This window comes from Epinephelus fuscoguttatus, linkage group LG24 (assembly GCF_011397635.1).
Source record: "Epinephelus fuscoguttatus linkage group LG24, E.fuscoguttatus.final_Chr_v1".
NCBI classification, from domain to species: domain Eukaryota; kingdom Metazoa; phylum Chordata; class Actinopteri; order Perciformes; family Serranidae; genus Epinephelus; species Epinephelus fuscoguttatus.
Genome location: NC_064775.1, coordinates 10,200,498 through 10,210,347, shown reverse-complemented (window position 1 = coordinate 10,210,347; position 9,850 = coordinate 10,200,498). Strand labels below are relative to the sequence as shown.

The following is a 9,850-nucleotide window of genomic DNA, read 5'->3' as shown; positions in this document are numbered from 1 at the left end:
CTCTTAAAAGTATGTCTTGTTGCAGAAAAGTTAAAAGTGCTAAATTTAAAACCAAAGTCCCGACATCATGATCGCCTGTATCAATTCTGTAAGCCTGGGCTATACGTTGCTTATGTTGCATTCACATGGATTCAGGCAGATGGTCGGTGACAGATGGGCAACATCTTCTGGACAGCACAGTAAGAAACAAACAGTCTGACAGAATGGCAGGAAGGCAAAACTAAACACACATGAGGATATGATGCTTTGGTGATGGTCACCTACCTGGCACCCAACTCTGTGCTGACTGCCTGCTATATGTTGACTTCTCTTGTAGTATCTTGATAGTATTTCAAGGTCTGATTATAAAATTTAAATATTTCAACTCTGGATGGCAATGCTGCCTGCCTTTACCGTCTGGATGAACCAATTAAATGGTGTGACAGATGGTGTATTCACCTGTGCACTGTATTTACGTTCTAACTTTCTGTAAAGGTATTAATAAAATATTATGGAAGTAAAATAATCTGTTCATGCTCATTGTGGATCAAACAAATATACTTTGTTTTAAAAGTAGTAAGTAGTTGTACAATGGAAAAATAAAAATTCTGATGCATCAAGATCAAGCGGTTAACATGGAAGTACCAAAAACTGCAGTTCCACTAATGGCCACTTGAGGCTGGCTCCAAAAGTGAGTCGTTCTCTATAGATAGGTTAAAATACCCAACTTTACAGCAGAAATAAACATGTTTACAGCCTGGTAGAAAAAATGGTTTTGATCTTTATAGCAAATTTTTCCTGTTCAGAACAACTGTGCAAGTAGGGATGGGTACCGATACCCGGTACCATGACGGCACCGGTGCCGACGTAAACGGTAGTAACCAGACCGGAAAGCAACGCAGATTTCGGTGCCACTGAATTTTTCATTACCGCCCCCTTACCTCTATTGCCGTGCCGGTGTTATGCAGAGTTTTGGATCCCTGCCGAGAAGTGCATCCAGCTCATTGGGCAGCCGTGGATGTGCGCTACACGTGACGTCACGTCAGTATATTTCACCTACCTGCACCTGCACACAATAACCCTTGATTGGATTGAAGTGAACCTAAAATGCCGAAGGTGAAACTGTCGAAAGTTTGGCTGCACTTCACCTGCAACAAGTGCTCGAAGGCGATATTGTGCAAGGGAGGTAACACCTCGAATTTGATTAAGCATCTGACGACGCATGGCATTTTTTTTAAAAGCCGAGCAATGCACCGTCTTTGATAGCCTGCGAGACCCCACGCCAAGCACATCTTCTGCCGCTATTGGAGTTAGCAGCATCCCCGGAGAAGAGAGTCCCACTCCCAGCCCTGCCAGTGTCATTGACGCTACAGATGATGACAGCAGCCGTTCTTCTTCGGGTGAGTAACTTAATGTTGTTAATGTGTAATTTACGTCGAGTAAGTAACTTAACCCTATGGGCCCGAACGACGCATAGTGTGTCCAAATTCACACCTGTTCTTCTCTATAGTTTATCTCCACGACCGTGCGTCATGAAACAGCAGAACTGTAACTTTCCGACAAGACCAAGCACTTGTCGGTAGTGCAGTGTTTTCACAGCGAAAAAAAATGATGAAGTTACACTAACATTATGTATAACAGAGCTTTCATACAGCTTTGCACACACATTACTCTTGGATGGATTACTCGCAAATGCATTGTGCTGTCATCCCATCACGCTATAAATCCTGATCAAGTGTCTACAAAATAAAAACCTGACGAATTTCTTTACATTCCATTATACAGATCTTGTTATCAGTCACTTCATATAGTGAGGAATATCGTATCTTACCACGTCTTAGGCTTGCGTGTGTTTCTCCCTGTCTATCCACATTTGTACACCAGCTTTCAGGAAGCAAATATCTCCATATTGTCCAGTTGACACTCCATCAAACTTTGTTTGACAAGACCAGCGCACTTCACCTTTGCGCACCCAGACAACTGAGGACTAATTATGCATGCTGACAGGGCCGTAGTCACCATAAACATTGAGGGGGACACGTGCCTCCCCACCAGTGCCCAAAATGCCCCCCCAGTATATAACTGAAACTGAAAAACAACAGCAAACTTTGTTTACTGCAAACAAAGTGGCAAATATTATCTTAGAGGCCGTCATTGCACTTGGTTGACTATTTTCTATGATCTTAGATGTAAATATTGCATGTTTCTTTCAGATAAAACACATTTTTGATTTGTGAATGAGTCAATGGAATTTCTTGCAATAATGAAAAAATACTGGCAATCATGTCCGCCTGGCAGAATGTCCCACCATCATGGTTCTTATATTGCCAGATTCCAGATAAAAGTAAAGGCAGTAAAAATACCCCAAAAACGCTTAGGGCCCAAAGGGTTAATGTTGTTAAATTAATGCGCTAAATTTATGCATGTAGGGTGAACTAGCAAACACAAAATGCCTTAATAAAAAGGCACCGTTTTTGTACGAAGTTTGTATGTTTTCAATTCTTTAAGCACCGGTTCGGGCACCGTTTAAGCACCGGCACCGTTTCAAAAGTACCGGTTTGGCACCGGTATCGGATAAAACCTAAACGATACCCAACCCTATGTGCAAGGGTGTATTTTTTTATGACTCACCTGTTTCAATGTTATTAAGACTTAAAGTTACACGTAATAAAGGGCGTGGCTAGGTGTCCTGTCCATTATCAAGTCACCGCCATGGCAACAATGTTTGTTAGGTAAGGTAACCACGGAGTATAAGCGTAGCCATAGCTGTTGTTATTTCAATGTGTTTTCAGTTAGCAAGTCTTGTTTAGGGTTTGGTTTTACTAAAATACTTTCTAAAGAGTCGAGTATTCAGTTATTCCCATAAGTACATTTTGTTGTCATACTTTTGAGCCCATTTTTGACGAACAGAAATTAGCATTCGCATTATCACAATTAGGGGCGGCACGGTGGTATAGTGGTTAGCACTGTTGCCAAGAAGGTTCCTGGTTCTATCCCAGGAAGGGACTCTTCTGTGCAGAGTTTGCATGTTCTCCCCGTGTCAGTGTGGGTTTTCTCCAGGTACTCCAGCTTCCTCCCACAGTCCAAAGACATGCAGGTTAATTGGTGACTCTAAATTGTCCGTAGGTGTGAATGTGAGTGTGAATGGTTGTTTGTCTCTATGTGTCAGCCCTGCGATAGTCTGGTGACCTGTCCAGGGTGTACCCTGCCTCTCGCCCGATGTCAGCTGGGATAGGCTCCAGCCCCCCCGCGACCCTCAAGAGGATGCAGCGGTTAGAAAATGGATGGATGGATTATCACAATTAGGGGCAGCGTGGTGGTGTAGGGGTTAGCACTGTCGCCTCACAGCAAGAGGGTTCCTGCTTCTATCTCAGGAAGGAACCCTTCTGTGCAGAGTTTGCATGTTCTCCCCTTGTCAGCGTTGGTTTTCTCCGGGTACTCCGGCTTCCTCCCACAGTCTAAGACATGCAGGTTAATTGGTGACTGTAAATGAAGCATTCTAGCTAAACTAGCACCTTGCGTTGCAGTTATTGTCACTCTCTCGTCCCAATATGGTCACTTTTGGCTCTAAGAATCCAAGATGGGGATGGCTAGAATGCCAAAATTCGATGCCTTAAAACAGAGGCAGCAAACCAATGGTTGATGTCACAATGGCTACGTCTGTGAGTCACATGCCTCTGAATTGGAATCGACCAAATCCTGAAGTGCCTATTGATTCCCACCTCTCACACTTATCAATAATGATGAAGGCAAAGGCCCATGGGTTAGACGTCACCATCCAGATACAGATTAAATGTTAACACCAGGTGAGAAAAGTTCTCATTTTGTCGTCCCACTCAGTACTGTGCCAAAGTGTAGCCTACTTAAAGCAGTGTGGGTAGTGACTGATATTAGCCTCAGGGCTTGCCGTACAGTAACCCTGATCTGCTTGCTGCTGACATCTACTGCAAACCAGGACGTTCTAATCGACGTGGATGCTATACACAAGTAGGGAGACATCCATCCACTTATTTGTTCACTGTTCTTTGTCTTTGGCCTGTGGAGAAAACCTACACAGACACACAGGAAACATGGAAAATAATCACTTGGATCAACATTTAGTCAGTTTACACCGAGAGATTTCTTACATTCAACTGCAGCAAATGGAGCAAACAAAAGATCCAACCAATGTGTTACTATACACTACATACAGCCAGGATTTTACCAGTGTGTTTCTTAAAAGTCACCGGGCAGCCATTAAGCACTGATGTGTTTTCAACCAGCATTAGCGTTGCTGTAGTGCTCTCGAGGCTCTTCAGGCTCAGGCAAATGCATTCAGCGGGGTAAAAAGAAAAAGAAAAAACATGATTCAGTGTAAATTCAAGGATTTCATTAAACACCTCTTACTTTGAGTCTACGTTACTACTCTGCTATTTTAAACACACTGCACATGTTTGGTACATGTAGGGCCGTGTCACTTGCTCATCGAAGCAGACATGAAAGGGTTTACTATGATTTGCAAAATACGTGTGTTTTAAAATGTCTGGAACGGCATGATGTGGACGTGAGTCACTGGTGCTCAAATGTCAGTGCTGTTGCTCATTAGAAATAACTGGATTTATATCAGTATCGTACCTCAGGTGGAATCAGCTCTTGCATGTACTTGTATGTATGACTATTTCCACGCAACATCATGCATGTGCATCCACCACCGCTCAGGAGACCAAAACTTGATTGTGAATTATTCCCTTTAGAAATAAGGAACTAGCAGTGTGTGGTGCCAAAAGCTCGGGGACAGTCGAGCTCGTGGAGGCATGTGTAAGTGTGTCATGTTATGCGAGGACAGGAAGAAAGCAAAAACATGCGCCGCTACAAGTCTTCTGTGCTCTAACGTCAGCGCTTGGTGCAAAACACCGCGTTTGCTGTCCGGATTGTTTGCAGCAGAGATGTGATGGAGCTTTTTTGTTGAATCTCGAAGAAAATCTCAACCAACCTTTTAAGCTTTAAATGCCTTGTGGCTTTCGTCTGACTGGGGGATTGTTTCTTTCTTCCTTCTGCCCCACTTTTGAGTGCCAAATCAGCGCATTGCAAAAAAGTTTTTAGGTCATATTTGGACTGTCATAACACATCAGGGAGCCAGTTGTTAATTGATAAAGTGTCTTTTTCTTTAATTGAATAATTATCACAGAGGAGGATTTTTCGCAAAATTGAAGTGCTCCAAAAATCAAGCTTTCATTGTATTTCAAGCAGGTTGTTATTGTTACTGGTGTCGAGGCTCTTCGTCATTGACTTGCCGAACATGAATGCGAGTTGCGTTTTTTTCCAGGGTTAAAAGGGAATTAAAGAATAAAGGAGGGGAAGTTAAGTGGAGACTTGACAGTTTTGAAAAGACAAAAAGTGAACTCCTCCAACTGCCTGCACACTCAGACACTTACCCGCTGGCTCTCTTACTCCATCCCCCCACCGTCCACAGGATGACTTGACTCATGTTGCCATAGAAACAGGAGTTACCAAAAGCTCAATAATATCTGGATGGAGGGCAGAGAAGGAGAGAGAGAAAGAGACAAGGCTTCAGTTAGATTTATACTTTGCTGAATGAGGTTGTTCTTTTCAGAAAAGTTGAATTGTTGACCATTGAATCAAGTATCAAAAGATGTGTTTCATTTGCATTAAACAAACTCTTGAATCAAGGGGCTAATGATAGTGGGTGTCAGCTGAGTTAGACCTTGACAACTAAAGACAGTCGGCATCAGAATTATGACAGTGTGAAAAATTCAAAGAGCTATGTGTAAGGATTTATGAGGGACAAAAAGACTTTTTTTCAATGCATCAGAGGTTGAAATATTCAACCCTATTGCCACTTGCTCAGTGTCATTCACATCTCACAAGGTATCCTCTTACGTTGTTCCAGGATCTATGTTCCAGGATGGCAACACATGGTTAGGTTTAGGCAACAAAAGCACATGGTTAGGTTCAGAAAAATACATCATGGTTTGCCTCTGCATTCATACGGGAACACAACAGGGAGTTAGGGTAAGGGTTAGGGGTATGGGGTTTGTTGGACGCCTCCACCTTCCCTCCGGTTCTTCCTTCAAGGACTGTCTACCTCCTCATATTACATAATCACCGGCAGCGTATCAAACTGACACCGCCCATTGACATATCACCATGACAGGTGCCATCCAGTCGACTGGTGGTGCATCATACAACCGTGAAAGGTAGCTTTTGGCGTCAGGGAATGAAACCAAAATCTCTGAGAAAGTGGCGGTATTGGACGACTTCAGAATGAAAATGGCGGAAACATTGCAACTTTAAGGGCCGTTTCATAGTCGACACATGCAACACAAGCAACGCAATTCCTTCATAGTCAACACATTGAAACCAAGCAACACGGGCGACACTTGAAATGCAATACATCACTTGCGCAATAGGGGGTAGCAGAGTCACCGGTGCATTCCGGCTAGTTAGTACTGCTGTAGCTAGCTAGTACTGCTATTTTATTAGAGTGCAGGGCACTAGAACTGTCATATAAATGGGGGTGTGCCCGTACGAGTTCAAAGTTTTTCCTCCTCATCTGCCATATTTCATACCTACTTCTTCTGTGAATAACAAAAACTGATTAATTTCAAGTATGTCGCTTGCATTATCACCCCCGCTGGCAACGCATGGTATTACATGTGTCGCATATCAAAAAAAATGGACAACACATTTTGAGACGCAAGCACGCATCATGGCAGCCAGCTGCAAACATGCTGAATCCTACACTACCCAACATGCAACTCATTTGCACATATCATGAGACTCTCCACGAACCAGGACAACGGGTCCTAGTTCAGTAGAATGAAGTTTAAGGTGCAGCCAATACAAAATTCGATGTCCTAATATATGGACAGGGTTGCTCCTCCACAGCTCAACCCTCTTACCCACATTTGGTTACATCTGGCTCCAAAAATCCAAGATGGCGACAACCAAAATGCCAAATTTGAGGCTTCAAAATGGGAGTTTACCGACCAGTGGCAGACGTCTATTATTTTTAAACAGTCTTTCGAGACTCAGACTCACTGGTGAGCTGAAAATCGGTGGAGTGCCCCTTTAAAAAAAGTTTGACTCATTATCGTAAGTGATCAAAAAACAAACCTGATTTGCATTTCTGAAAGCATTTCTGTTTAGAAAAGCTCTCTTTATTACCCGTTCCACAGAATTTACAAGTCTGCACTGTTTGATTTTTCAAATTATCCGTTTTCTAGCAGCACTTTGACTGTGTTACCAATAAATTTCACCCCTATTATCATCAAGGATGGAGTAATTCTGTCATGGTCGGGCAGTTTAAAAATGATAAAGATTTTGCTGAGCTGCAACCACAGAGGTCATCAGATTTTAATGCACCACATTTTGTGTCCTCCACACATATTTTGCCCGGAATTACTCTCTTGCAGTGTTCAGCGTGATGTTCCTCGCTTTTCTCCGAATAACTCTCTTCAATATGTGTATGACATATTCAGCCATCATGTCCTGTTCTTCCACAGTCATAGCAACACTGTCGTATATGTCAGACACTCAGCACATCCAGCAAGTACATGCACAAGTCAATTGCCTGTGGCACATTTCCATCTTTCTCTTCCCCACTATCACAGACATTATCACATGCCTAGCCACCACGTTAGCAGAAAGACGCCCCCACTCCCACCCCCACCCCCACCCCCACATGAATTAATCTGTCAGGAGTGGGATCGCAGCGTTCCTCTCCCTCTGCTTCTTATCGCCGCTCTGAGGCAACTTCTTAAGTGGGAACAGGAGATAAGATGAGTCGCAGGAATGAGATATCACAAACTAAACTGAGATTTAATTTGTGATGGAATTTCTAAGCATGCGGTGTGACGCGGCGCAGGTAACACTTTGGGAGGCATGAGCTCTCCATCTGGGCAAACAATTGCTCTCCGCCTGTGCAAACAATTCCTAATTACTTCTGTCTGATTAACTGGAGATTTTGACCCAAGTCCCAGACACAAATAAGCCACAGGTGTGTGTGGAGCTGCCGCCACATGATGCACGCGCAGAGAGACACACATGCTATCTGTTTGCATTATGCAACTGGGTGAACACTGTATCAATACACACCTAGCACATTCAGCCCATTGAGCTAATAAGAAATCCACACAAACAACTTTCTAACAATACTAAATAACAACCAAAACAGAATAGACAGAAGAGACTCCACTTCACCAGTGCTCCACCATGTTCTGACTGTGACGATCACTTACTGATGATCACATTTAACCCTTTGAACTCCGCACCCAAAATGGTCCGCCAGTGCCTACAGTGGTATTTTTGCTCATTGTGATGTCATTTCTTGGCGTATCTTCAAATGCTTCATATGCCTCAATTCTGTAAACCCTAAGCAAAGGGCTTATGCAAGTCAATTAACCATTATAATTAATAACATTATTGAAATTGTGTCATAAAAATATAAAAATCGGACATGTTATTCATCAGATGTTCTGCTGTGGTTTTACATTTTAGACCATTATGTACAGGGTTGTGCATACAACAATCAACAAATGTGGCCATTACAGGAAAATATTGATCTAATTAAGGCAAAATATTCCATTCGCGCCACAAATAAAGTAAGTTTCGGTAAAGTAATGACATGATAATTGGGAAGAAAGAAGCCTTAGCTTTCTGTTGCAAAAAGAACGAATGCTTAAGCTATTTTGGTTCTTAATTTAGACTAGTCCATACCCATTGAGTGCACAGTTGCCCACATACAGTTTCACATGGTGTGTGTTTGGGATACAGGTCATAGGAAATTGCAGATTAAATAGTCAACTGAGCCCATTAAGAAGAGCAATGTATTCAGACAGAGTTTTTGTGAATTTGATAGTACGATTGCTTTATTGAAAGTACAGTAGTACCAATGCCAATAGTGGGATAGTTAATGGGCTAAAACTGTACATTAGTAGTACAGGTAGCACGTTGAAAGGCAGATAGTTAAAGTGTTTATATGTTGTATTGACTTAAAAGTGGGCGCACTGGTAGAATGACGGACTGACTGACTGACTGACAGAATGACACACTGACAGTTTCCGTGATTATGTACAGCATACCATACCATGACTTAGTCATACCAAAAATTCAGGGAAAAAAAACAAACATTGGTCCACAGGGGGAGCCACAGCGATCGGTCGCATTTTAGCCATTTTGAAGCATTTTTCTGTTGTTATAGCGCCACCCAGTTGCCAATTAGAGTTAAATTTCTCCAGTCACCTTGAGGTGTCCTGTTCTACATATCTACCAAGTTCAGTAAAAATCCATATGGCGGTTAGGCCTAGATAAGAAATTAGCTCTCTAGCGCCCCCATTTTGTTTGATGGGGTCAATAATGGAGGGGTCCCCTCAGATTATGTGTGGTCATATGCCTACAAAGTTGCGTGGTGATGGGTGAAACCCTTGAGATGTTATACACCTTTATGTGATGAGCCACGCCCTCCGCAATATTCATTGCCTTACAGAAGCTCAGTTTCAGTAAGTTTTCCAACTTTTGCCAAGAGGGAACTTTAGATATTGGTCCCTAGATTATGTTCACCCAGTTTCATGCAGATCGGTCAAACTTCCTAGGAAGAGATCGATTTTAGTGTTTTTCAAAAAATTCAAAATGGCGGAAGTTATGGGTTCTTGAGGCAAATGTGTTCCTCATGAGGAGAGGCATCTCTGTGCAAAGTTTCATGTCTCTATGACATACGGGGCATGAGATATGCCCATTCAAAGTTTACAATTTCAGTAGGTTGCTATAGCGCCCCCCTTTGGCCAATTGATGTAATATTGCTTCATTCACATCCTCCCATGACCCTCTACCACTGTGCCAAATTTCACATGGATTGACCAAGTCAGTGAGG

The 9,850-nt window shown here is 42.7% G+C and overlaps 1 protein-coding gene across 1 annotated transcript in view; it reads left to right on the top strand.

The window, feature by feature from the left end:
• Positions 1–1,316: 1,316 nt before the first annotated feature.
• The window catches only part of LOC125885149 (SLIT and NTRK-like protein 5), a 123,984-nt gene continuing 115,450 nt past the window's right edge, over positions 1,317–9,850 (top strand). Inside the window, exon 1 of the mRNA XM_049570636.1 lies at positions 1,317–1,379. The gene's annotated coding sequence lies outside the window, so the exon portion shown is untranslated. The remainder of the gene's footprint in view (positions 1,380–9,850) is intronic.